Genomic DNA, 24,814 nt, shown 5'->3' with positions numbered 1-24,814 from the left:
GAGTTCGAGCCCCACGTCAGGCTCTGGGCTGATGGCTCAGAGCCTGGAGCCTGTTTCCGATTCTGTGTCTCCCTCTCTCTCTGCCCCTCCCCCGTTCATGCTCTGTCTCTCTCTGTCGCAAAAATAAATAAACGTTGAAAAAAAAAAAAATTAAAAAAAAAAAAAATCTGAAGGATAAGTCACGTACCCACTCCCTGCTTGGGTAATTCAATCTTAGTTCCCTGACCGAACCTTCTTTATGTTTTAACTTAACTTACAGTTGGAGGAATGGAATAATGAGTGAAACCGCGTTTTTCATTTTCACGCAGGTGTGGCTGCGGAGTGGAAACCTGCTTACCCAGAACGAAACACGACGACGATCTACGTGTTACTTAAAATAGAAGTTACACGAACTTTTACTTGAAGCAGTATCTAGGAAAGTTTCAAATGCACCAAGAAAACGTGGCCACTCTTCTGGATTTCACCTGGATATGAATTCAGTGCATAATACGCACCACGGAAAAGAAAAGTTTACAGAACGCTTCATCTCTAGGAAGGTCGGCTAAAATTTCAAAATGTACGCAGGTCACAGAGGGACGAGAGAGCTTTCTTGTGCTGTTGTAGAACTTACTCATTTAAAGATTTTGTGAGTTTAAAAAACGACTGCTGCCCCATCATAGCGTTTCAAAGATGGGCACATATTTGCTGCACTTATGGAGCACTTACTGTACACAAGGCCCTGTGCCGCACGTGAAGCAAATATCTCACCCTCAGAGTCCTGTGAAGTAGGGGTCCCCCCATGTCACAGGTGAGGGCTCGAACAGGCAGTGAAAGCGGCTTGGTCGAGGTCACACAGGAGGTCACAGGTCTGGAAACGTCATCAGGCCCGGGGCCTGCAAGCCTGTGTCCTGACCGTGCTGCTGCTGCTTCCTGGCCAATCCCTGTGCTGGTGCCTGAGCAACACGGAGCACGGTGCCCGCGGTGCCTCTGCTGACAAAATCAAGCAAGCGCTCTGGAGCCAGTGTTTGAGTCAGAGATTAAAGGGAAGGGACCTTAGCAACTAGAGGTCCCGAGAGTCTCAGACTTCTGATTTTAGGGGGGAATGAAGTCCTAGCTGGGGGTATGACCCATGCCAGCTGCCAGGCCTTCCCCCTGGTGCAGAGCTCTTTCCATCCAAAGGAAAGTGAGAAGCTTTCTTTTAAAAAGAAAAATTTTTTTAAGTTTATATATTTTGAGAGAGAGAGAGAGAGAGAGAGAGAGAGACAGAGAGAGAATCCCAAGCGGGCTCTGTGCTGTCAGTGCAGAGCCCAATGTGGGGCTCAAACTCATGAACCGTGGGATCATGACTTGAGCTGAAGTCGGACACTTTACCGACTGAGCCACCCACATGTTCAAGAAGTTTCTTTAGAGGGTACTTTCAATTTGATAGAGAGGTGAGACTCTTACAATTAGCCAGCAAACAATGTGGGCTGCACCGTGTGCCAGAAGGGGAGGCTGTGCGTGCAGACGAGGAACAGAGAGAGTGGGGGGAGGGAAGGGGCTTCGTGGGGGCGGGGCGGCAGCGGCCTGGGCAGGCAGGAAGGAAGGAGGGAAGAGACGAGAGGCGCTCTGGCGGACGCAGGGCTGGTTAGGGTGGGAAGCGGCCACGCGGACTAGGAGGGGCAGCGCGGACTGGACAAGACGGGAAGGGCTGTGGCAGCCCGGGAAAGCCAGACCCTGAGCAGCAGGAGCTGGGGGAGCAGGACAGGTTTTGAGGGGACCCGAACCAGTCAGAAAGGATCGTCTGGCTACAGGACCAGCAACTGGCGGGAAAGAGATGCGCTCGGTGTAAAAGGAAGACCTCTGCTCAGGAGCCATAAGGCTGCCATTTCTTAGCTTACTGACAGAGTACAGACTGATTCCATGTTCTGAGCGGTTTTACAGAAAATGCGGATTTATTGAGTCTTCTCTTTTTTCCTAAAGCATAATAAACTGGAAATAGCTTTCTGGAGAAGGGTATTTGCAGAGGCAAGTAAGCCAAGGAGATACCAGCGGCAGGCAGCTTTTGCACCAACGGCACTTGAAGAGTACCCGGACGCAATACTTCCAACGAATCCTGTGACAGCAGGACAAGCCCTGAAGAGAGCAGGTGTTACACTTCTTGTCCAGGTTCTCAAACTAAGCATCTTCAGCTGATACACCAAGCTGTTTAGGGACAGCCACACGCTCCCTGTGTGTGTTAAGACTGTCCAGAGGACCACCCTTCAGCGTAGAAAGGAACGGTGCTCGATTATATAATTGCTTGCGGCGAAGCAGACGGGACCATATTCCTGGCCAACGACTATATTTGATCATTTCTTTTCCTCCTTGCTTTTTGCTGACAATCACTGACCTACATCCCCTCTCCCGGGAATTTAGCAGGTAAGAGTCGGGACTATTTGAAGGGACGTGGCAAAGTGGTCTAAAAAGATTTGTTTCAAATGTATCACAAAGTCAGAGTTTTGTGAAATACTCCTAGAGATACTTTTAAGCCATGTTGGAATTATTCTCCATGTTAAAAGGCAGCACACGAAAGAAAACATTAATATAACTTGTGACATGTTTCTTTTAAATTCCAATCTAGCACAAGAAGCCTCCTTGCTTCTCTAATTACAGACGTGAATTTCACTGCCATCAGCAAATATGGTTTCCATGCTAGAACGAGTGCCAACCGTTAAATCATTGGAAGCGGAAAGATTCAAGAAAATAACGAGAAATGTGGCCGTTGAGCACATGTACTTTGCTCTCTTCCGAAAATTTCTAAAACGTCAGTAAAGAAGTGTTTTAAGTCTGAGTCCATCAGTAAGGTCAAGAAGGCGGGACGAGGAGAGAGAGGCGATGAGAGCTGTCAGCAGTCTGAAGGCTGGAGAGCCAACGGACGAGTGGCACTTGCTCTCGGAGCCAAGAGAAAGCCGGCGTCCAACTGCAGGCAAGGACGCCGGCAAGGAGCGGGACCCTGGACGCCGCGGGGGCCGAGCCCGAGGTCTGACAGCTTTGGCTCAAAGTGTCTGAACGAGTTCGAGAGCCTCACCCCCGACAGAGCGGGCCCACCCCGGGCAGCCTGGTGGCCGGGCAGGAAGGGTTACTGAAGGACCCTCCCCGCGGCCTTCTCCGCACCTGCGGTCACAGACTTACGAGGACTCACGTGCAGACCTTTGGCTTCTGGGGAGAAACGAACTTGGCTGACGGAGCTAATGCCATCTCAAGACACATGAGGAACCATATGGAGAAGAAGGCGAAAACAGAACCCAACTTTAAGGTCCGACACAAACGCATCTGGCTAGCTGGCTGGCTCACGCTGTTACACGTACACCGCGAACGGGGACCAAACTACGTCTCTCTGACGAGCGGGCAGCAAGGCTGAAATGGCGCACCGTGGTCAGGTGAAAGGAATGCCTCCCTCTGAGTATTTTACCTGCTTGGAGCTTACTGGGGTGCTGCTGCGCTCCGGCTCCAGGGAGGGGAGGAGGGCTTACGCCTGCGGGCCCAGCACCCTGGGTCGGGCTCACGCTGGCCAGAGCCCCGGCAGGCAACGGCTGGCCTCTCTTTAACAGCTGCTTCTGTTCTTGCTGGCGGAAGCGTGGAGGCACCTCGCGAGGCAGGTAACGGGGCGCAGCCGGCTGCTGGCTGCTGGCGGACGCACGTTTGCCATTGCCGCCGCTCGGCAGGGCGCTGGTGCAAACGCTGGCGGCGGTACCGGCAGGCTGGGGCTGGCTCGAGCAGGTCTTGGGAGGTTCTGGCACTGCAAGGGACAAAACGGAAAGAACCCAGAACTTTAGTAGCCCTCCTGAAGCCCCAACCCAAACCACGGAAGACAAAGCAAAAACCGAGAAGGAAAGGGTCGACGTCGCGCCCGGGAAACGGAACTGGACCGAAGTCCAGGGTGTCAGGCGCGAGACCCGGTTTTCTCACAGACTAACCGAAATTCGGAGCAGCAGAGGCTTTGGGCCCCGGGCGCCTCGTCTGTGACGTGGGCGATCCCGTTAGGCCGGAGCAGCGGCTCACACCTCGGCTTCGTCAGACTCCACGCAGGGCCGATGAAGGCCCCAGCCCTGCCCCCCACGCCCCTTCCAGGGAACTCAGCAGGGTGGAGCGAGGAGGGGGACTTTGCATTTCTGACAAGGTTCCGCGCGACTCTGATCCGATGCTGGTGGTCCCGGGACCACTCTTTGAGAACCGCTGCTCTTGGCGTTTTTTTCAAAATTAAGGGATTTTTGTTTTAATTCTGATGACCACCCCCCACCCCCACCCCCACCCCCACCCCCACGCATCCTGCGTTATCCGAATAATTGAAGCATTGGTGGAGCTATCAATAGCACTGACTGCACTCCGTTAAAGATTTACTTGAAAAGAATGCAAGTGGACTAACGTGCAAATGATGCATTTGAATTAAGTGGAAGCCAAAATGCCATCTGGGTGTTGCACAAACAGAAGCTCCACAGTAATTTCAACAGAAACAAGGAGCGGGAGAGCGGAGCGGAGTGGTGACCCTGACAGTAACCAGCAGGCCAAATGCAAAGGAGATCTGCGTAGTCACCTGCACTCCTAAGGGAGCACAGACGCATCAAATGCAAAGAATCTGAGCCTCAAAAGTCATTCCCATCTTGAACCTGAAACGCTAATATCCGAGACATTACATTTACCTTGTTATTTGAAAAAAAAAAAAAAAAAAATTTTTTTCTACTTAATTTGTAAATGTCTTTGTGCAAAACGCGTTTATACCTAGTTTGGTGTATATCTTAAGCGGGGGGGGGGGGGGGGGGGGGGGAGGGGGCTTCCCACGGGTGCGCCCGGCGCCCTGTGCCGTCTGCACCGTCTGCGTCCACAAGGCCTCGGTCCACTGTTTTTCGGTCGTGCTGCCCAGCAAACCCTTAATCCTAGATGAAGCCACTGTCCACTCTCCACTCCTGACTCAGATCACAGCCAGGTAGTCTGGTGTCATTACGAGTTTACATCCCTAACTGAGGACACCCTCAGTGCTCCCCGGCCGTCTTACAATTTCCTGGGTCTGCCTGGCCCCACTGCTGTCAATGACTCACTCAAAGACCTTGCACTCGGGGCGCCTGGGTGGCGCAGTCGGTTAGGGCGTCCGACTTCAGCCAGGTCACGATCTCGCGGTCCGTGAGTTCGAGCCCCGCGTCGGGCTCTGGGCCGATGGCTCGGAGCCTGGAGCCTGTTTCCGATTCTGTGTCTCCCTCTCTCTCTGCCCCTCCCCCGTTCATGCTCTGTCTCTCTCTGTCCCAAAAGTGAATAAACGTTGAAAAAAAAAAAAAAATTAAAAAAAAAAAAAAAAGACCTTGCACTCTGGAGCGGATGATGAAGTCGGACTTTACTTTCCAGAAGAAATAAAAGCCGTGAGGCAAAACCTTCAAGTTTCTGCCACTACAAACACACGAGCATCACACTGTTCTCTGTCTCATGCTTCTGATGCTCCCACCTGAGGCAAATACTGTATTTCACCAATTTTAAGACTTAAATCTCTTCAGATGTGAAAAGCATTTACACTGGGATGTGTCTTACTGTTGATGACAGGTCAGTCAACTGGCAGTGTTTTTTCCTTCTTGGTACGTGAATACTGGCGCATCCCACAACGAATGGTTTTGGAGAGACAACTGCAAGATGCTGCCCTCCGGCGGATCCCATCTCGGGGACTTCGTGTGCTTTGGGTCTTAAGCCCCGGACACCCTCCAGAGCAAACACAAAGGCCCGAAGCTTAAGAGTGAGCCTCTGATTGATTCTTTGTTTCGTAAACACAAGTACGCAAGAGAAGAGATCTAGCCACTTGGGTTTGTGTGGAGAGTGGAGGAAAGCACATGTGCAACTTCTAAGCTGCCCAGGGATCGTGTGTGTGGCCGCTCTCTGCAACGAACTCCTCCTCGTCCCAAATCTCCACCACTGTCAAAGACGGCGACCACCACCACCCTCCTCGGCCCCAATCCCACCTCCCCATTTGTTGCCTCCCCTTCTGTCCAAACTTCTCGGAGGGCCTGTCGGAGCCTCCTCGTGCTGCCTCCTCACCCACCGCTGGCCCTTCCCCAGCCCATCTTGCCCTCTACTTTGCGGAAGTGACGATCATTCAGCACTTCCTTGATGCTAACATCCAATGCCACGTTCTGAGCTGTCTTCTCCACCTCTCCATTGTCTTCTGCAGCGATGGTCGCTTTGGCCACCCGAAGACACCCTCCTCCTCGGCCTCCATGGCTCTCAAAGTCCTCGCTTGGATTCCTGCTGGCCTCTTGGGCCACTCCTTCCTGCTCCCCTCTGGGGGCTTCTTCTTCTGCCCTTCCTTAAGGTTTTGTTGCAGACTCTCTCTGCTCAGACACTCATCGTGGGTCATCCCGTGTGCGCCCACCAGCCCTGTGCTCACCATCTGAGCCTCCTGTGACTTCCAGAGATCTACACCTGGCGGTCTTACAGGCACTTCAAACTCAGCATGCTTCCAGTATTCATCAGCTTCCTCACTCACTTTTCTTCGGAGTTTTGCAATCACGCTCTTGGCCTGTGGCTCTGTGCTGGAAACCTGGGCTCCGCCCTTGGTTCTTCCCTTAATCCACCCCAACCTACCATGAGGCAACCACCAAACCTTGACATTCATAGTTTATCTTAAATGTTCCTTCAAAGTGCCCATCAAGCTCATCTGCCTGTTTCCGTTCCTATTGCCCTGACCAGAGCCTGGAGGACTCGTGTGGACACTACAAGAGCTTGTCTGTTTCTTTAAGTAAATAAGTATGTACGTATACATACATGTATTTAGAGAGGGGAGGGGCAGAGAGAGAGAGAGAGAGAGAGAGAGAGAGAATCCCAAGCAGGCTTCCGCACCGTCCGCGTGGAGCCCGATGTGGGGCTCGATCGCATGAACGGTGAGATCACGACTTGAGTCAAAATCAAGTCAGGTGCATAGCCGACTGAGCCGCCCAGGCGCCTCTAGACTGCTTACTATTGGGCCTGTCTCCCCGCATCTGATGTCAGCACGGTGCCTGACACACAGGAAGTGCTCAACAAACACTAAAGGACTTGACTGTTTTTCTTGAACACACACTCTGAAGTTAAAAAGCAACGTAGAAATCGCAGAATATAAAGAATATTCAGAATATAAAGACCATGCAACGGAAAAAATGCCAAACTGGGACGCCAAAGCCCTGGATTTCAGGCCAGCTACCCGATAGTGTGTGTGATCCTGCTCAAGAAGTTTACTATCCCTGGAGCTCAGTTTCCTCACCCGGAAATGAAAAGTTTAGACCAGCTGACTCTCTAAGGTTTTACTCTTGTGAGGACTGTTGCTTCAGAGTCCACTGAATGTCTCTACTGATGCCCGGCCCCTCTTTGCTCCTAGTTAGTTCCCTGGCCTTGGTACAGACATGGAATGTTTTTATAATTATTTAGATCTGAAGATTATTCACAAAGGCACAGGAGATGAATATCCATTCTGTCTTTCCTTTTTTGAAAAGAAACCTATAAAACCTATTATAGGTTGATTTTTAAACATAGGGGCCTTCACACGTATTTTTTTCTGACATGGGCCTTTAGCCAATGAAAACAGCAGAAGTTCCTAAGTATTTACCCCAACGAGAGGAGGAAAACTTCTATCTACACAAACATTCACAGGAGTGTTTAGAGCAGTTTCATTCCTAATTGCCCCAAACGGGGAGCAACCCAGATGTCCTTCAATAGGTGATGGATGAGGGAACTGGTACAACCACACAATGGAAAATTAGCATTTAAAGGAAATGAGCTATGGGGTGCCTGGTTGTCTCACTCAGTTAAGAGTTTGCCTCTTGATTTCTGCTTAGATCATGGTCTCCACGGTCTCCTGGTTCTTGGGATGAGACGTAGGGTTCTGCAGTGACAACATGGGAGCCTGCTTGGGATTCTCTCTCTCTCTCTCTCTCTCTCTCTCTCTCTCCCTCCCTCTGCCCCTCCCCGCTCACACTCTCACGCGCGCGCAAGCTCTCTTTCTCTCAAAAGAAATAAACTTAAAAAAAAAAAAAAAAGAAATGAGTTACCAAACCTCGAAGAGAATCATACACACAAATTGCCAAGTAAAAGAAGCCGGTCTGAAAAGGCTTCGCACTATAGGATGCCTACTAGGTGACATTCTGCAAAAGGCAGAACTATGGCGACAGTAAAATACCTGCGGGCGACAAGGGCCTGAGGAGGGCGGGAGGGACAAGGAGGCGGAGCACAGGGGACTTGCAGGGCAGGGGACAGGATGACACGGTCATCGTGGACACGTGCCATTATGCACTTGCCTAATTCCACTCGAAGCGTCCAACACTCAAATGGAAACTGCAGACTTCAGTCGCCAGTAACGCATCGACGCTGGCTCACAGACTGCAACGAAGGCCCCACACCGAGGCGGACGTTCCTCACAGCAGAAACTGAGGATGTGCTGGGGTGGGCGGAGGGAGCATTATGGGAACTCTCTGTACTTTCTGCTCAATCTTTCCATAAACCCAAAACTGCTCTAAAAAACAAAGCCTACTGGGACCCCTCGTGCATCGATGGTGACAATGCGAGCTGTGCAACCACTGTGGAAAAGAGTACAGGGCATCCTCGAGAAATGAAAGACAGAACCACCCTAGGATCCGCTAATTCCACTGGGCATCTGCCCAAAGAAAAGAAAACATTAACTTGAAAAGATACGCGAATGCTGCGCTGACTGCAGCGTTATTTACAATAGCCAAGATTCGGAAGCAGCCCCAGGGTCCACTGGTAAGCGAATGGGTAAAGATGATGTGGTACGAACACACGCGCACACACACACGCGCGCGCGCGCGCACACACACACACGCAGAGGAATAGCACTCGGCCACAGAACACAATGAGATCTTACTGTCTGTGACAACATGGGTGGATCTAGGGGTATAATGCTAAATGAAAGAAGTCAGAGAAAGACAAACACCGTATGACTTCACTCATATGTGGAATTTAAGAAACAAAACAATCAGAGACAGACTCTTAAATACAGAGAACAAACCGGTGGCTCCCAGAGGGGATGAGGGTGGGGGGTTGGGGAGAAATAGGTGAAGGGGATGAAGAGCACACTTAGGGGGCGCCTGGGGGGCTCAGTTGGTTAAGCGTCCGACTTCTGCCCAGGTCATGGTCTCGCGGTCTATGGGTTCGAGCCCCGCGTCGGGCTCTATGCTGATGGCTCAGAGCCTGGAGCTGCTTTGGATTCTGTGTCTCCCTCTCTCTCTGCCCCCTCCCCAACCTGTGATCTCTCTATGTCTCTCAAAAAATAAATAAACGTAAAAAAAAAAAAAAATAAGAGCACACTTAGGATGAGCACAGAATCATGCACAGCATTGCTGAATCGTTACAGTACTTCTGTCTGTCATCCAGCCTCTTCAAAGGATGGAAATGGAAGAAAACGTGCGTGAACTCAAAACCTGACGGAGGGGCGCCTAGGTGGCTCGGTCAGTTAAGCACCCGACTCTTGATTTCGGCTCCCGTCATGATCTTAGGGGTTGTGAGTTCAAACCTCACATGAGGCTCTATGCTGACAGTGTGGAGCCTGCTTGGGACTCTCTCTCTCCCTCTGCCCCTCCCCCACTCTCTCTCTCAAGATATATAAATATGAAAAAAATAAAGCAAAGAAACCTGATGGAGACAACTGGCAAGGGCTCAGAAGCAAAGAACCCAAGGTGACGGGAACCTGAGAAGTCACCGTGTTCACCCTCACCCGCACAGACCCCCAGGGCCCAGGTGAGCTAATAACCAAGATGACACCAGCATCCTCGAGAGGAGAATTCTAATCTCTGACAGCCAGCCACAGCTCTGCCACTAACTACACTGTTAGTATCTTTCCAGAAAGATCAAAGGACAAATTCGGGGCTATTTTTCTTCAAAATATTTCCAGGAAAAGGAATTCATGCTGCAGAAACGAAGCAGTGTGATGTAATAAGCGAATGCTGTCAGTCCCTGGTTTCGAACAAGTACAAAGAACGAATGCTACCAATCGGTAACTGTTTTTGAATATAAAACAGCAATTCTAACATATCTGAATACAGACTATTTCCCCTTTGGATCTGTTCTTACGATATCGATGAATCAAACGGGCATTTTCTGACCAGCCATCCACCCTCTTCAGATACGAACTTCTCCATCTCTCGCCACCCAGAGAGTGGGTAGGGTATCACGACACTGCTTTTCTCAAACTCACCTGCCTCTAAGGTTATCCCTCGATGACAGAGGCTCACGCACGAGTCTACTCCACACATCACTGTTCCAACACAGCAGCAGAACCCAGCCAGGCGATGGGAATCTTAGCCTGATTTAGGGACTGTCGACAAGTCACTGATTTAGAGAACATGAAGACAGCAGCCAAGTAATTTTGGTCTGTCCAACTCTCTCCCTGAGCTTTCCTCGCCCTAATAAACTTTCCCCTTTTCTTTTAAATGACGGCGACACCTGCTGGGGAAAAGGCAGATAGGAAACCATCCTCTCAGAAAGTTGGGCTTCTTTAGAACAATCTTCTTTCCAAGAAACAGTTTTCTGCCTTCAGTGGCAGTTTTCAGAGGGCACTGTCACAACGGGGTCCAAACGGGTTCTAAGTTCCTGCTACTTCTTTCCCAAGACAGCCAGCTGCAGTACGGGTGGGGAGTTCAGGCCGACCCTTCGGGACAGGAGGGCTGTTCAAACTTCTGCAATACTCTTCAAACCCGGACACCACCCAGCTCCCTCTCGGTGTGTGACGCGGGGCTTGCAGGTCACGGAGACACTGGCCGACCTTTCACTCACACGTGTGGGTAAGCCCCTCCAGAGCCAGCCACCGTTCCAGGCACTGGGGGAACGCCAGAGAAGAGAAAGGGCAGACTCCCACCGGTGGAGCGGACACCGTGGCAGGGCAAGAAGGACAGAAAACGCTACACTGTGAGATGCACGGCAGCAGGGGGCAGGTGGTGCGGGGAGTAAGGGGTCAAATCACAGTTCACTTTCTCTGCCCAGCATTCTTTTTACCCCACAGACTGTGTCTTACCCTCACGTACCCTCTCCATATTTATTTACTTGGGACAATTTAATGAGTATACTGGGTATACCGTGGAAAATACACACAGTTCCCGTCCTTGTAGTTTATAACCTAGTAAGAGATTGTAACGATTCCACAGATACACAAGTCGTGGGAAGCCCGATACGAGTAACAGTGGGACAAAGGATCTAACTCCTGTGAGGCAGTGACAGTCAGGCCGGGCCTGGAAAACTGGTGGCCGGGTAAAACGTGCGCGCCTGAGCCGGTGTGCGGGTGTGGGGTCTGCGGGGAACGTGGGGTCTGCGGGCTCACACCTACCGGCCGGCACGGCGCAGGGAAAGGTCCTGACCGGAGAGGGAGCTTCTGTGCTCTCAAGGACTGACACGAGGCCAGGGTGACTGGGGCTCGGTGCCCGAAGGGAGGACTTCTGGGCCTGAGGCTGGAGAGGCAGGCGCAGGCTTTGCAAGGGTTCTGGAATCCATCCACCGATGGCTGGGGGAGCACGTGGGGCGGCCTGACGGAAGGCTGCTCCGCGGTGTTCCTGTTCCGGCTGCAGCCTCCAGTTCCAGGGAGAAGCTCTCCAGGGAAAGGCTCCTTCGGTTACAAGTTCGCGGGGTCTCGATACGCTCTTTCACTGCCATTTAAACTCCACAAGCAGGCGACCTTGATCAAGACCCTGCCGACGTCGCCTTCACAGGCAAGGGAGGCAACACCGCAGCCAGTGCCCACGGCAGCAGCCCCCTCCTTGCTCCACTCTAGAAATTCTGCGGGGCCCCCCTTGGGAGGTTAGGTTCCCACCGCCGTCCACCTTCCGCTCCTCACCAGGGGCTCAACAGAACCGGGAGCATGAGAGCACAGGGCACCCAGGGCACCAAGGCGTTCCCACCTTACTGCCCAAGTCATACTACCAAGACCTTCTTTTCTTTAAAAACGCGTCCGGTGGGGCGCCTGGGTGGCACAGTCGGTTAAGCGTCCGACTTCAGCCAGGTCACGATCTCGCGGTCCGTGGGTTCGGGCCCCGCGTCAGGCTCTGGGCTGACGGCTCAGAGCCTGGAGCCTGCTTCCAATTCTGTGTCTCCCTCTCTCTCTGCTCCTCCCCTGTTCATGCTCTGTCTCTCTCTGTCTCAAGAATAAATAAACGCTGAAAAAACAAAACAAAACAAACAAACAAACAAACAAACAAAAAAAACGCGTCCGGCTCTGTGCTGACAGCTCAGAGCCTGGAACCTGCTTCAGACTCTGTCTCCCCCTCTCTCTCTGCCCCTCCCCCACTTACACACACACTTTCTCTCTCCCTCTCTCAAAAATAAATATTTAAAATAATTTGGAAATATCAGATGGACAAAAAAGCACAAAGACTGAATAATCAACAAACCTTCATGTGTCCAATCTCCAGTTTAAGAAATAAAATGTCACTGAGTCCACCAAAGCCCCATCTTCCCCTCCCTGGATGTATACCCTGAAGAGATTCTCACCACGAGCAATTTGGGATTTACCATTCCCACGCACCTCTCCAGAGATACAGTGTAGTGGCTACGAGTACGGACTTGGGGTTTAAACTTCAGCTCTGCCCCTTTACCGGCGGGTGACCCTGGGTAAGTTACTTAACCTCTGTGTCACTCAGTTGTGCCATCTGCGAAGTGGGGGTGAGTGGAGGATAAAACAGAGCACCTCCTCGAGAGGGTTCTCTGAAGGGTGAATGTTACTATAGGTAAAGAACTGTTCAGAACAACGTCTAGCATATAGTAAGTGCACTGTGTTTATTATGTTAAACAAAAAACATGCCACGTGACACTTAAGGACACTGAGGCAGACTCCACTCAGGACCGTCGTGCGGGCGTAGGGACCATGTGAGGGGATGTGCAGTGGGGGAGACAGACAGGGCTCATACCCGAGTGCAGCGGGGACAGGTGGGGATTTACGGTGAGGGAGCAGGAGGAGGGCAGCGGGTGGAAAATCGCTACGAGGACAATACATCACGGGGCAGGGGGGTTCTGGCTGATCCGACCCAGCAGGATTCTGGCCGGAGGCAGGCCGGGGGGTCAGGCGTCACCCAGGGGCCGGTGGAGGATGGGGAACCCAGTCAGGTATCTGGGAAGCGGAGGGTGGTTCTGTGAAACTGACTCTGCAGGGTTCTTGCTAAAACTGGATTTGACAAGGAAGTTCGCGGATGGGGCTGCCGGACGGTTCAGGAGCCTGACTGAAGTTTGGTCAGCAGTCCTGGTCAGTCTTTTTTATTTTTTATTTAAAAAAAAATTTTTTTTTCAACGTTTATTTATTTTTGGGACAGAGAGAGACAGAGCATGAACGGGGGAGGGGCAGAGAGAGAGAGGGAGACACAGAATCGGAAACAGGCTCCAGGCTCTGAGCCATCAGCCCAGAGCCCGACGCGGGGCTCGAACTCACGGACCGCGAGATCGTGACATAGCTAAAGTCGGACGCTTAACCGACTGCGCCACCCAGGCGCCCCTATTTTTTATTTTTTTAATGTTTGTTTATTTTTGACAGAGAGAGAGAGCAGCGAGACAGAGCGTGAGCTGGGGAGGGGCAGAGAGAGAGAGAGGGAGACACAGAATCCGAAGCGGGCTCCAGGCTCCGAGCTGTCAGCACAGAGCCTGACGCGTGGCTCAAACCCACGGACCGTGAGATCACGACCTGAGCCGAAGTCGGACGCTTAACCGACTGAGCCACCCAGGCGCCCCAGTCCTGGTCAGTCTTAACAATCCTCACTCCTCTTCCTCCTCGAGGAAGCAATGGGAAGGACTTTAGGCTGATGAACAAAAACTCAAAGTCACGTGACGTGAACTGCAATTAATGAACTAAAGAAGGGAGGAAGGTAGACAGAGACTCTGACGGAAGTGACCATGGTAAGTTAGCACAGGTACCGACATCTGTACTCCTGACTGCAGGGTCAGATCTCTAGCCTGGCCCTAACCTTCCCACTTCATTTGGGTCTCACATCTCCACCATCTGGAAAGTGTCAAACACCACACAGAAGTTTATCAACAGTCACCCATCCCATCATTTTAAAAACCGTTACCGGGCGGTCGTCAGAGCCGTCTCTGCCTGCCCCCCTTCTCCAACACGCACACCGGCAGCAGGACTCACGGGGGTCTGGCTCATGGCTGCAAGGAGGCCTCAGTTGTGGATCGGGCCCGTCAGATGCATGTGCCCGTGCGATCCGGCAGCCAGTGACCTGGCTGCTCTCTGCCTGCTGCACCGGCTCCAGCCATAAGCACAGCCCTGAGGACGGTGGACGTTTGTTGCTGTGCAGGGTCCTAGCTCCCAATCACGACCCCTCAGGCAGGGAAGCGATAGTGTTGATGGCGGCTTCCCGATCCCTGGGCCGCAGTGGCCACACGGTGCCGGTGAGGCCTCCTGACTCTCCCAGGGAGCAGCCCTCTGGGATGACTCTGTGGGGAATCTGCTCTGGAGGCCCAGCCCAGGGGGGCGCCCCTCTCCCTTCCCTCACGATGATTTTACAAGCACCTTGAACTTAAAAACAGCTAGAGTGGTTTCTATACACTTCACTGAACTCTGATTAAGACCAGATTTTGGCGGGGGTGACTGGGTGGCTCAGTCAGTTGAGCATCTGATTTTGACTCAGGTCACAGTCTCTCGGTTCATGGGTTCGAGCCCTGCACTGGGCTCTGTGCTGACGGCTCAGAGCCTGCAGCCTGCTTTAGATTGTCTCCCTCTATAAGTGCACATTAAAAAATTAAAAAAAAAAAAAAAAAAAAAAGACCTGATTTTTGTTTTTAGCAAGTAGTATATGCAACTCTCTCACCTTGACAACGTCATGGTATGTGGTCATGACCTAGATATTCCACAGTGGTCTCCTTATAACAGCATTTACTGAAATGGGACCTCCTTACACACACCCTCCGTTAGAGTCTCATGGGCTACCGCAATCACCCTAAAGCACACTGGCAGGTGAGCATGGAAAGTAACCTTTTATAGATAAACGCCAAGCTAGAGGGAGATGTTAACATACCTTATTTCTGAAATTTGGATGCACCTTACAATTAGTGTATAAATTTAATATAGTTTCATTAGCCCTCCAACTGCACCCATATGGAAGACATTATCAGATCAATGACGTTCCAGAACTGGTGGCATCTTAGAAGTTAAGAAATAAGGGCGCCTGGGTGGCTCAGTCGGTTAAGTGTCTGACTTTGGCTCAGGTCACGAACTCACGGTCTGTGGGTTCGAGCCCCGTGTCAGGCTCTGGGTTGACAGCTCGGAGCCTGGAGACTGCTTTGAATTCTCTGTCTCCCTCTCTCTCTGCTCCTCCCCTGCTTGCCTGCATGTGTGTGCTCTGTCTCAAAAATAAACATTAAAAAAATTAAAAAAAAAAAAAGAAGTCAAGACATAGAAGTTTTTTGCATGATAAAGCATAGAATTTCTCTTCCATACAGATACCACATAATGGCAAAAGAAAAATACTCAAAAATCATGCATTAATTCTAGCTATTTCAGAATCCATACTCAAAGATGTAGAGCTCTTAAAAATTTTAATTTACATTTACTGAAATCTATATAAAAGAGAACTATTTTCCAGGCCTAAAAGAATCTGTGATTCCAAGGAAGATTTTCATTATTACGATCTCTTCTGCAACCTACACAGCAGCAAACGCGGCAGCAATAAGTTCCTTAGAACAAGAGGCGAGGGGAAGACGCTACGTGCAGGAGGGTCCATCTGCTGTGTTTATTGGCAGCCCCGGCGGGGTACCAAGCCCTGGCCTTCTGTGTGTTCTGTTGACGGCTTCTGGCCGATCCGTCACCATGGCAACTTGGGGAGCTCAACTCAAAATGAGCACAAACTCATTAACTACTAACTACATTATCTTAGTGCCTGTTGCTAATGAGAGAATGCTGTTTAGAGATATTTTCTATTCTAATGTATTACAGTTACCTCTCTAAAAAAGCATGAAATTAAATTAAATGCTACTCTTAGTACACCAGACTGGATAATATGAATGTTAAAGTAAATTTGCTTTAATAATGACTGCTAACAGTAAGAATCGTTTTATTAGAAGATTACTTTGTTTTGGTCCTTGGATTCTTCTACTCTCAAGAAATGAACATGCAGGCAATTATCATACGGGCAAATATTTCCAACCTCTTTTAAGCAACAGCCAGCAGATTTAGAAGATCCAAGTAGAAAAATTTGATAACAGCGTATGTTAAGGCCAAGTAAACAATACAGCATTAATATGTATTGGCTTTTCTATCACCTTTTTAATATGGAACGCTGGGGATATGAATATGTCCCCAGATGAGGCAACACACTGGACAGACATGAAGGGTGAACAGAGTCCCCTGAGCACAGAGATTCTCGGCTCTCTCACCTCCAGCCTGACCTCGTCTCTTTCCATACTCAATCATCTGGAACTGAACTAGCTCCTGAAAACCAGCAGATCCTAAATCTCATGAAACACAGAAGGGTTAAGTGGAATTATGTCTGAAACGTATTCTCTTAGGGCATGCTTACTGCCTCGTGTGGCAGGACCGCACGCGGGCGCGCGCCTGTGTGCGTGTGTTTTCTGTAATGAATGTACAAATTGTGGAACAGCGTCGATCCTGGGATGTTTATCCTGCAGAAGTGCAGAATCCTACAACCCGCCAGAAGAGGGAGCCCGAGACAGACTACGCCAACATTCAGTGGGAGAAGGCTGGGGAAGGGGAGGCAAACCGGCCATATTGCAAATGGGTTTCGAAAAGGAATATCCCACCTCCACGTGCCCTGTGCACACCGGGTCCCCATCCACCTTGGCCTCAGTGACGCCACTCTCCCCCGTGGCCGACAATTCACCTGCTGTGCCAGCTCTTTGTTTGGTTCCGGAGAATGCCACCCCAGCCGGCCGGCCTTTGCAAATGCCGTTCCCTCTCTCTGTGGGCGCCCTGGAGTCCCCTCTCTGCTCTCCCCGGCCTAGCTAGCTGCCTTCTCTCCATCCTTCAGATCTCAATTCAAGCTTCACTCAGGATGCCTCGGCCCCTCGCAGCCCGGTTCCGATCCTTCTGTTCTATGCTCTCATTAAACAACGTTCCTTTCCATCACAGCAGCCGTCCCAGTCAGTAACGACACGGACAGCACTGCGGCTGAGGTTTCTGTCCGTTCCCCGTAATACTCTCCCCTCCAGGAGGGTGGGAAGCCTATCTGTGTCTTTAAATCTCTCCCCCCACAGCGAACAGTGCCGGCCACACCGGAGGTATTCGGTGAAGTATCCGCCGGAACAGATTAGCCCGGTCAGTCTCCAGGCTCTGTCTGCCCTGCACCACGACCCTTCCTCTCTGCCCACCCCGCGCCACACAGTCATCAAGTAGGCAGCGGTCTAAATGTACCCGCTGCCCCCCCGCTCTCTCGCCACCGTCGGATTCATCTTCAATCTGGCATGCTCCGTGATCCTTCTAAAATGTGAACCTCATGATGTCACTCTCCCATTCAAAATCTCCAGTGGCGCCCTCTGGTCTAAAAGGTCACACCTGGAGTCCCAACATGGGCCCTGTGGGCCTCCCTGCCCTCCACCTCTCTAGTTTCAACTCACTGTTCGTGGTAGGACAGGCTGGTGAGAGGGGCCTCATGGGTGGGTTCAGGATGGCTGGGATAAGGCCCCCCCCCACCTTGTGTCATGTGCACAGCTGACTTGGGGACAACCGGGAGAGGGGCCAGTCCCAGCCTGTGTTTATCTCATTCTAAACCACTATTTGCCTTTCCCCCAGTTTTCCCACTTATTTTTAAAAACAGGCCATCTTTTCTTCCAGGGATATAAATATTGAATGAAAAGTGAAATGTACTTAAATCCTTTCAGGAACAAGACGTGGGATAAATAAAACACAACTCCTGGAACATTTTATTGAGTTCATTTGCTTATATATCTAACCTATCTCTTTGAGAACAGAGAATTTATCTCTGTCTGGTGGATATTTGTTAACTGTCTAATTAATGAACTAACTTGACAACTCTAGGTAGCAAAAGGTGACTAACCACTCCTTTATTAATGCAATCTTTAGTAGACGTGTTAAAAGCTAGATAGAACGTGATCACAACTACTGTATTTTCTGAAATTACTGTATTACAAATAACCGCACACATGGAAAGAAAGGGCAACGACTGAGGCATGAAGAAAACTAAGCTGCCATGATGAGTCTCTCTGCCCAGCTCTAGAGGCCAATTTAATATTAGAAACCAATCAGGAATAAGAGAGCAAATAACTCAGCTTTTTAAAAGGTAGCAAAATGTTTGACTAATTCGCCAAAGATACGTGGAGAGCAAAAAAGCACAGGAATGACATTCAACACCATCAGCCCTTACAGATATCCAATCAAGGGCACAATGAGAGATCACCACCCACCTATTAGAATGGCTACCAAAATCGAGACTGATTTTCCAAGTGTTAGTAAGATGTAGAACTAGGAAGGGGTGTAACCACTTTGAAACGTTTTGCGGTTTCCTTGAAGGGTAAAGCCGTATCTACTCCAAGATCCGGCCGTTCTATTCCTACACATCGACCACAGAAAAAAATCATAGCAAATGTCCATACAGAGACTTCGATATCAAAGTTCGTAGAGGCTTTGTTCACGGGAGTTAAAAACTAGAAACAACTCAACGTGCCCACGAACGGGTAAATGGACAAACTGTGATGTACCCAAACAATGGAACTCTGCTCAGCAATGAAGAGGAGTGAACTGCTGATATCCACGACAGGGACGAAATCTCTAAAGCATTACTGAGGGAAAGAAGCCAAGAGTGAATCCTGTGTGATTCCGTTTCCCTAACGAGAGTCTCGAAAAGAAAACCCGCGGTAGTGACGGGAAGCGAATCAGCAAACGTTTGCCTACGGACCGATGGGGCGGGGAGGGCATGAGAAGTGGCTAGGAAGGGCCGGGGAAACCTTCAGGAGTGGTTTCATTGCGGGGATGGTTTCCAGGCTCGCACGCACCGAAACTTACGAAACACGTGCAGTTTACTGTGTGCCAATTTAAATCAATAAAGCTGTTTTAAAAAAAAGAAAAAAAAAAAAGAAAGTAATCTGTTAAGTGATTTCTCTGAGAGCAGATTGTCAGCTTCCTTTTGAGCTATAAACTGTAACTTTCGCTAAACTTGGAACTGCCTTTATGTTTAACGTTTGGCTTAGTTAAGCTAAACGGGGATGTGGACTTTCACTTCGTCGGAGACTCATCAGAAGGGCCTGCAAGGAGATGTTGTCAAAGGGCCTGTAACAGAAGCAGCGTGCGGCTTCCCAGCCACCGGCGGATATTCCCTTCCTTCTAAGTCTGAGGGGGAACTTCTACGCATGTACCCGCTTAGCTGTCTTCCCCCCGATGATTTCTATCCTTTTAAGCTGCCTACATATTAGGGGAAAAGTACCACACCTTAATACACTTTCTTTCATTCCCATGGAAAAAATAGGAATGCATTTATTATATCTTCCTTCTCCAGGGATTTAACAGAAAAATTAAACAATAACCTTAAACACGGTAACATGGCTAAAGAGAGGTATCTAATATTTAAAATCCTGTAAGATACCATCCCATAAAGATCCCTCACAAACTGAATCGCTTAGGAATTTCTTTCAGCCTCACTTGACAAGACCCTAAGTTACTTCCTAAAATGAGCGATTACACTGACCATGGATATACGATGTTGATGTGTCCCTCACAGGACAGTACGATATATATATAACTGGCAGCCGGAAGATGAGGTTCTAGTGTTCTGCCCCTAATTACAGCTGTCCAGACACAGACTAAGTGCTTAACCTCTCTGAACCTCATTTCCTAATCAATGAAGGAACTGGAGAGTCCTTAGAGACTCACCCCCTCACCCCCTAAGATTTTATTAATTTTGTAGACAGGCAAACAAAACGCCATATTTTATAAACCATACTATGCCGAGCACGCTAACTAGACTTTTAGCTACTGCTTCTAAGAGTAGCTCATACACTCAAAATAATATCTGCTTTGGTTATGTGGATGTGAACGTGAATACACGTGAACTCAGGGAACCTGGCCAATTTCACCACACCGTGTAATTCAGGAACACACGGACGTGACGCCTGATAAAAACAAACCGCCGAGTATTGTGCTGAGCAAATAGCTCAGGACCGAGTGAACCGCAATCGGCCAGCGCCGCCGAAGAGGAGGGCCAGCTAACTGGTGAGGTGCAGAGGCTGGGTTCTCACTTCCACTCGTCCGTATCTACACCTGACTACGAGCCTGGGAAGGCGCGCTTCCAGCTTCACTTCTCACCTGCATTCATACTGAGAGAAATACACGTTGAGAATGAGCCTTAACAGGACTACAGCACAGTGCGTATCATCTGTGACCCCTCAAAACCTCTGTCACTCCGCATAAGGCTGCCGAGAGCATACGGTTTCAACTGATTTACGTTAACAAAAGCTCATAAAGATTTTCGTAAAATTAGCATTACAAATTGAAAGCATGGCCAAGTTGAATACCCGATCGCAAAACTTAAATTATAGTCCATCCTTTGAAGCAAGATTAGGAGACTAATCATAATGTGTGAATTTATTACAGTATATGACTCAAAACCATAAAGCATTAATCATATGGAGTTTGAGACATATTGGGTCATCAAGATACGCGCTTTCATACATGATATAATTAACTGAGCTTCTTGTATGAAAACTTATCTATTTTATGAACTTTAGGAAATCTGGCCAAAACCAATAAATTAAATTACTTCACATTTATGGATGTTATAATTAATCCTAAAAAAATTAAATTCATAAAAGACCCAGAACACAATAATAGACAATTTGGGCTCACAAAGTCATCACATCACATAGAAAGCTATTGTTATCTGTGCCCAAATTAAGAGCAGCGCCCAAAATAAAGAAAACAGATCACTGATTACCGAAGCAAAACCCATTAAAAAGCGTCAGGTGCTCAGATGGCAGAAATACAATACATAGGTTGGTGGTATCTCACGACAGGGTCATGTCTGACTGCCAGCCCCCAGCTACGAGAGCACCCCGAGTCTCACCGAGGCGTAACAAGTCACTGTGTTCCGCTCCCTCTCCCTCTAGTCACCAATTATGCAAAGAGAGCGTTTCACAGAATTTACAAAAAACAATTTTGCTTGTGAGCAGGCTCACACGAAGGTTTTCCAAGTGCTGAGTGCAGTTCTTTGAGGGGCAGGGGCCGAGGGGAGTGCTCATCAGGGAAAGGGCAGGCCCAGCCTGTGGTGCCCAACGCACGTCCAGTCAGAGATTCAGAACCACCTTCCTGCAGGCAGTTAATTTCAATTTGAACCAGTAATAGGGGAGCACCTGAGAAAAATGTAAACCTTGATACTGCTCATATTCATTAATGAATTACCTAACAGCACTGTTAGATTATTTATAATTTAAAACGCCTTTTTTCGTTGTTTAGAAGACATTAATAACCATTACTATTATGTGTGCTGAGGCTAGTTATAGTTAGTACAGCTGATGACAAATTGGACCCAAAGGAGCAGTAATTTAGAGGAGAGAAAAGGAGAGCATAAAATACCAGCAGAGTTTGGAGTATGCAATGGCAATACTCATCAGAACAGTAACGGGAAATGATAACTCCGTGTAGTGTGGCAGGACCACGTAACTCACGATCACTGCACAACCAAAAGCGGTTTGTTACTATCTGAAGAGACAACGATGACAACAGAATACAGCCGAGATTGAATCGGGTTATAAAAGCTTCCCAGAATGTTTTAAAAAAGAAAAAAAAGGCGGAAGTGGGGGGATTCAGAACAACGATCCTGTAGTTGTAAGAGGTGAGTGTTAAGAAACCACTGTTTCTTATTCAAGATGGTCACTGCCAATACAACTATGCACCACAACAACCCCTTGGACCTTCTGGAAAAGTGTGATATAAACTCCCACTGCTTCTCAGAGTAGAGAAAAATGTCCTTTTTGAGAACCAGGCTGCCGCTCAGTATTGACTCGATAGGAAGTCCCAGGCGTACTGCGACCCTGGTGCAGGGACCCGGAGGCCCGCTCTGCTGCCTCTCCGGTCTGCTCTGTCCACGAACTGCTGGCCAAGTGCGGGCCACTTAACTCGCGCCATCAGCCTGTTTCTTCACGGTAAACTAACACCTGTTCTGCTCAGGCATGCAGTTCAAATGAAGTCATACACACAGATTTTGCTTTGGAAACTAAGACGCCAAACAAAAGTAGGGTCTTAACAGTGGTACCACCCGAAACGGCACCCTGCCAAGTGTTTACAGCGTGTGTACATGCTTGCGTGTGCTCGCGTGTGTGACTGTGCACACGTGACGGTCCAACAGAAACTGTAACATCGTAACCATTCATTACAGCTAACCCTTACTGAGCACCAACTGTATGCCGGGCCCTGAGCCCGTTCCCTACATGGTCTCACTGGATCTGCACAAGCAGCTTTACGAGGTGGGAACCATGCGCTCACCAGCTTTCTCATTTTATTTATTTATTTATTTATTTATTTATTTATTTATTTATTTATTTATTTATTTTTAAACTATTGTTATTATTTTTTTATTGTTTTCAAATTTGGCATTTGTCCAGAACGCACATTTACATTTCTAAATCTGCATTTCTAATGCCTATTACCTTTACCTGGTGTGGAGACATTATTTAAGAAATGTTAAAATAAATGAGCTCATCTTAACAGCATTTTGTTTAATTTTTTTCAGACTCACTTTTTAAAATTGATGTTGTGATAGCTGATTGCTCTAGGCAGCCAAGACAGTTTAGACTTTTGGATATTTTATCTCATCTCATCAAGTTTCTTTTTTTTCTTTTTTTTTTTTTAACCAGCTTTCTCATTTTAAACAGGAGGTGCTCGAGGTTGACAAGTGAGGTCGCCGGCCCCAAATTACAGAGCTGGTGTGCGCGGATCCCGCACGCACACGCGCCACCGGACTGTCCCCGACGAGAGTAAGCACGGAGTGAAGCTCGTGGCGTGGCTGCCGCTTCGCTCCCTTTCCAGCAAATCCCAGGGATGCCCAGGTTCCTGAGGGAACTACGTGTGTTTGCAACACCCACAAGGCAGTCATAAGCAAAGTCTGGACTCAAAATAATAAAGAAATCTTTTCTGTGTCAGTAAGCAAAGAGGGAATAAGAAAAGAATAGACCTCTTTTTGTTATAAAGAGTCAGCAAAGAGAAAGTGGAAGCTTCAAAAATTTCAGTATCTTTCAGTCTTATTCAAACCGGATCAACATTATCAGCTTAGTCCTTGTTTGGTGGAGAGCAAACCAAAGGAAAATGAAAAAGCATTTCTTAGAAAGCGAATACAACGTTCTTTAAGCATTTTTAGGTCAAACAAATGCCAATGAAATACAGATGTAAAAACAGTGATAAGTAAAGAATTTCACAGTGAATAATAAAAGAAGATTCAAAAGATTCAAAGGGCTAGAGTCTTTGTTTCTGACTACCAATTAAAACGAGAGTCACCCTCATCATGAAAAGTCTGCTGCTGCAGTAAAATGTACCGCCCGCAAATAAAATAAACTTACCTTTGGTTTTTTGATCAGCAGCCTGAAAAAGAAAAAATCAGAAACTCTTTAGGAATAATAACCTGTAGAGTGTGCACATCTATGAAAGTTCATACACAGACTTTAATACTGTAAATTTTAAAAATGAGTTTTTGCCCGGGTGATTTATTAAAATTTATTAATGAGAAAAATGTGTAATTGCCTACATGCTATCACATGCCAACAGTGATCTCAAGACCAAAACAACCACCTATCTGGAAGCTCATCCGAGCTCTGTATTTTAATACAGACTAAAAAGGATATAGTTTAAATCACAAGATACATTAAACTAGGCAAGAACAACAAATGGCATAACTTGGTGTGTTAAATGCCATAAAATTCAAGTGCGACCGAAAGATTTACAGTAGGACTTTCAATTCTTAGCATTTACTAACAGGATTTATAAAAGAACCTTGGCCAAATCTGCGAAACTGACTTCTAGCTTCCCTAACCAAATCAGTTACGCGGCCCTTTCCTCACTTCTCAGACACGACTGCCCTGGACGGGGCGCCATGAGCGAGGAGCGCGGACATTCTCTAGCGGCAACAACGAAAACCAGACTCCTTTCAAACGCCGCTCTAGCACTTCTAGCCCCTGAAGACAGATACTCTGTGGCTGTCACCCCATGTCCGTTTCGCTAGTATGACACCTATTTTTTGCTCATCAAAGATTTGGCCTATTGCTTTTTGGAGGTCATCAAACGAAACTCTGTAACATAATGGCTGTGACGGGGCAAATGAGGCACGTGGTGATTATAGTCAATGGGGTGGTAGTTCTGGCCAAACCTTTTTCTGAGCACCTTCCTTCTTTTTCTTTTCTTCCTGCTTTTTCTTTTTCTTTTCTTCCATCAAACGTTCCTCTTTTTGTGTTTCTTGTTCTTTCTCCCTGTTCAACATAAAGAAAGATGGAATTAGCATAAAGTCCCTCTTAAACCAAATGGTATGCAGAAGGGCGTTCTGAGAAGAGGCACTAAAAACGGGGCCACGGCCAGCTGTCCTGAGCGCACTAGTGGTTCCGTGGCTGTTCATTCAGCCCACGTGTCAAACGCCATGCTTCCAGAAGGCAGTGTGTTAGGCGGTAAGGGCACGGCCTGCAGTAAGACTGCTCATACAGCCCGGCCCCAGGCCTGCGTCCCTCTGCTCAGGAGCCTCGCTGTCAGCACCCCCGAGGGCACCGATCAAAAACGCAAATTCCTGGGTTCCACCCTAGCCCGAATCAGAACCTTCGGGGAGGATTCTTTTTTTAAGTTTTTCTTTCTTTATTTTTGAGAGAGGGAGGAGGAGGGAGAGGGAGAGGGACAGGAAGGCAGGAGCCGAGAGAGAGGGAGACAGAGAAT

General features: G+C 48.7%; 1 protein-coding gene across 2 annotated transcripts in view; it reads right to left on the bottom strand.

Moving 5' to 3' along the window:
* TNRC6C (trinucleotide repeat containing adaptor 6C) overlaps positions 1–24,298 on the bottom strand; it is a 100,098-nt gene extending 75,800 nt beyond the window's left edge. The window contains exons 1-3 of one of the 2 annotated variants that reach the window (XM_030295726.1): positions 24,264–24,298; positions 23,461–23,482; positions 3,413–3,739 (exon numbers count right to left, since the gene is read on the bottom strand). The gene's annotated coding sequence lies outside the window, so the exon portion shown is untranslated. The remainder of the gene's footprint in view (positions 1–3,412; positions 3,740–23,460; positions 23,483–24,263) is intronic. The other variant, XM_030295727.1, reaches the window with a different exon arrangement.
* Between the last annotated feature and the right edge of the window lie 516 nt (positions 24,299–24,814).

The sequence above is a fragment of the Lynx canadensis genome, chromosome E1, assembly GCF_007474595.2.
Source record: "Lynx canadensis isolate LIC74 chromosome E1, mLynCan4.pri.v2, whole genome shotgun sequence".
In the NCBI taxonomy this organism is placed as follows: domain Eukaryota; kingdom Metazoa; phylum Chordata; class Mammalia; order Carnivora; family Felidae; genus Lynx; species Lynx canadensis.
Note: the sequence above shows the minus strand (reverse complement) of the source record. Positions and strands in the feature narration are given on the sequence as shown.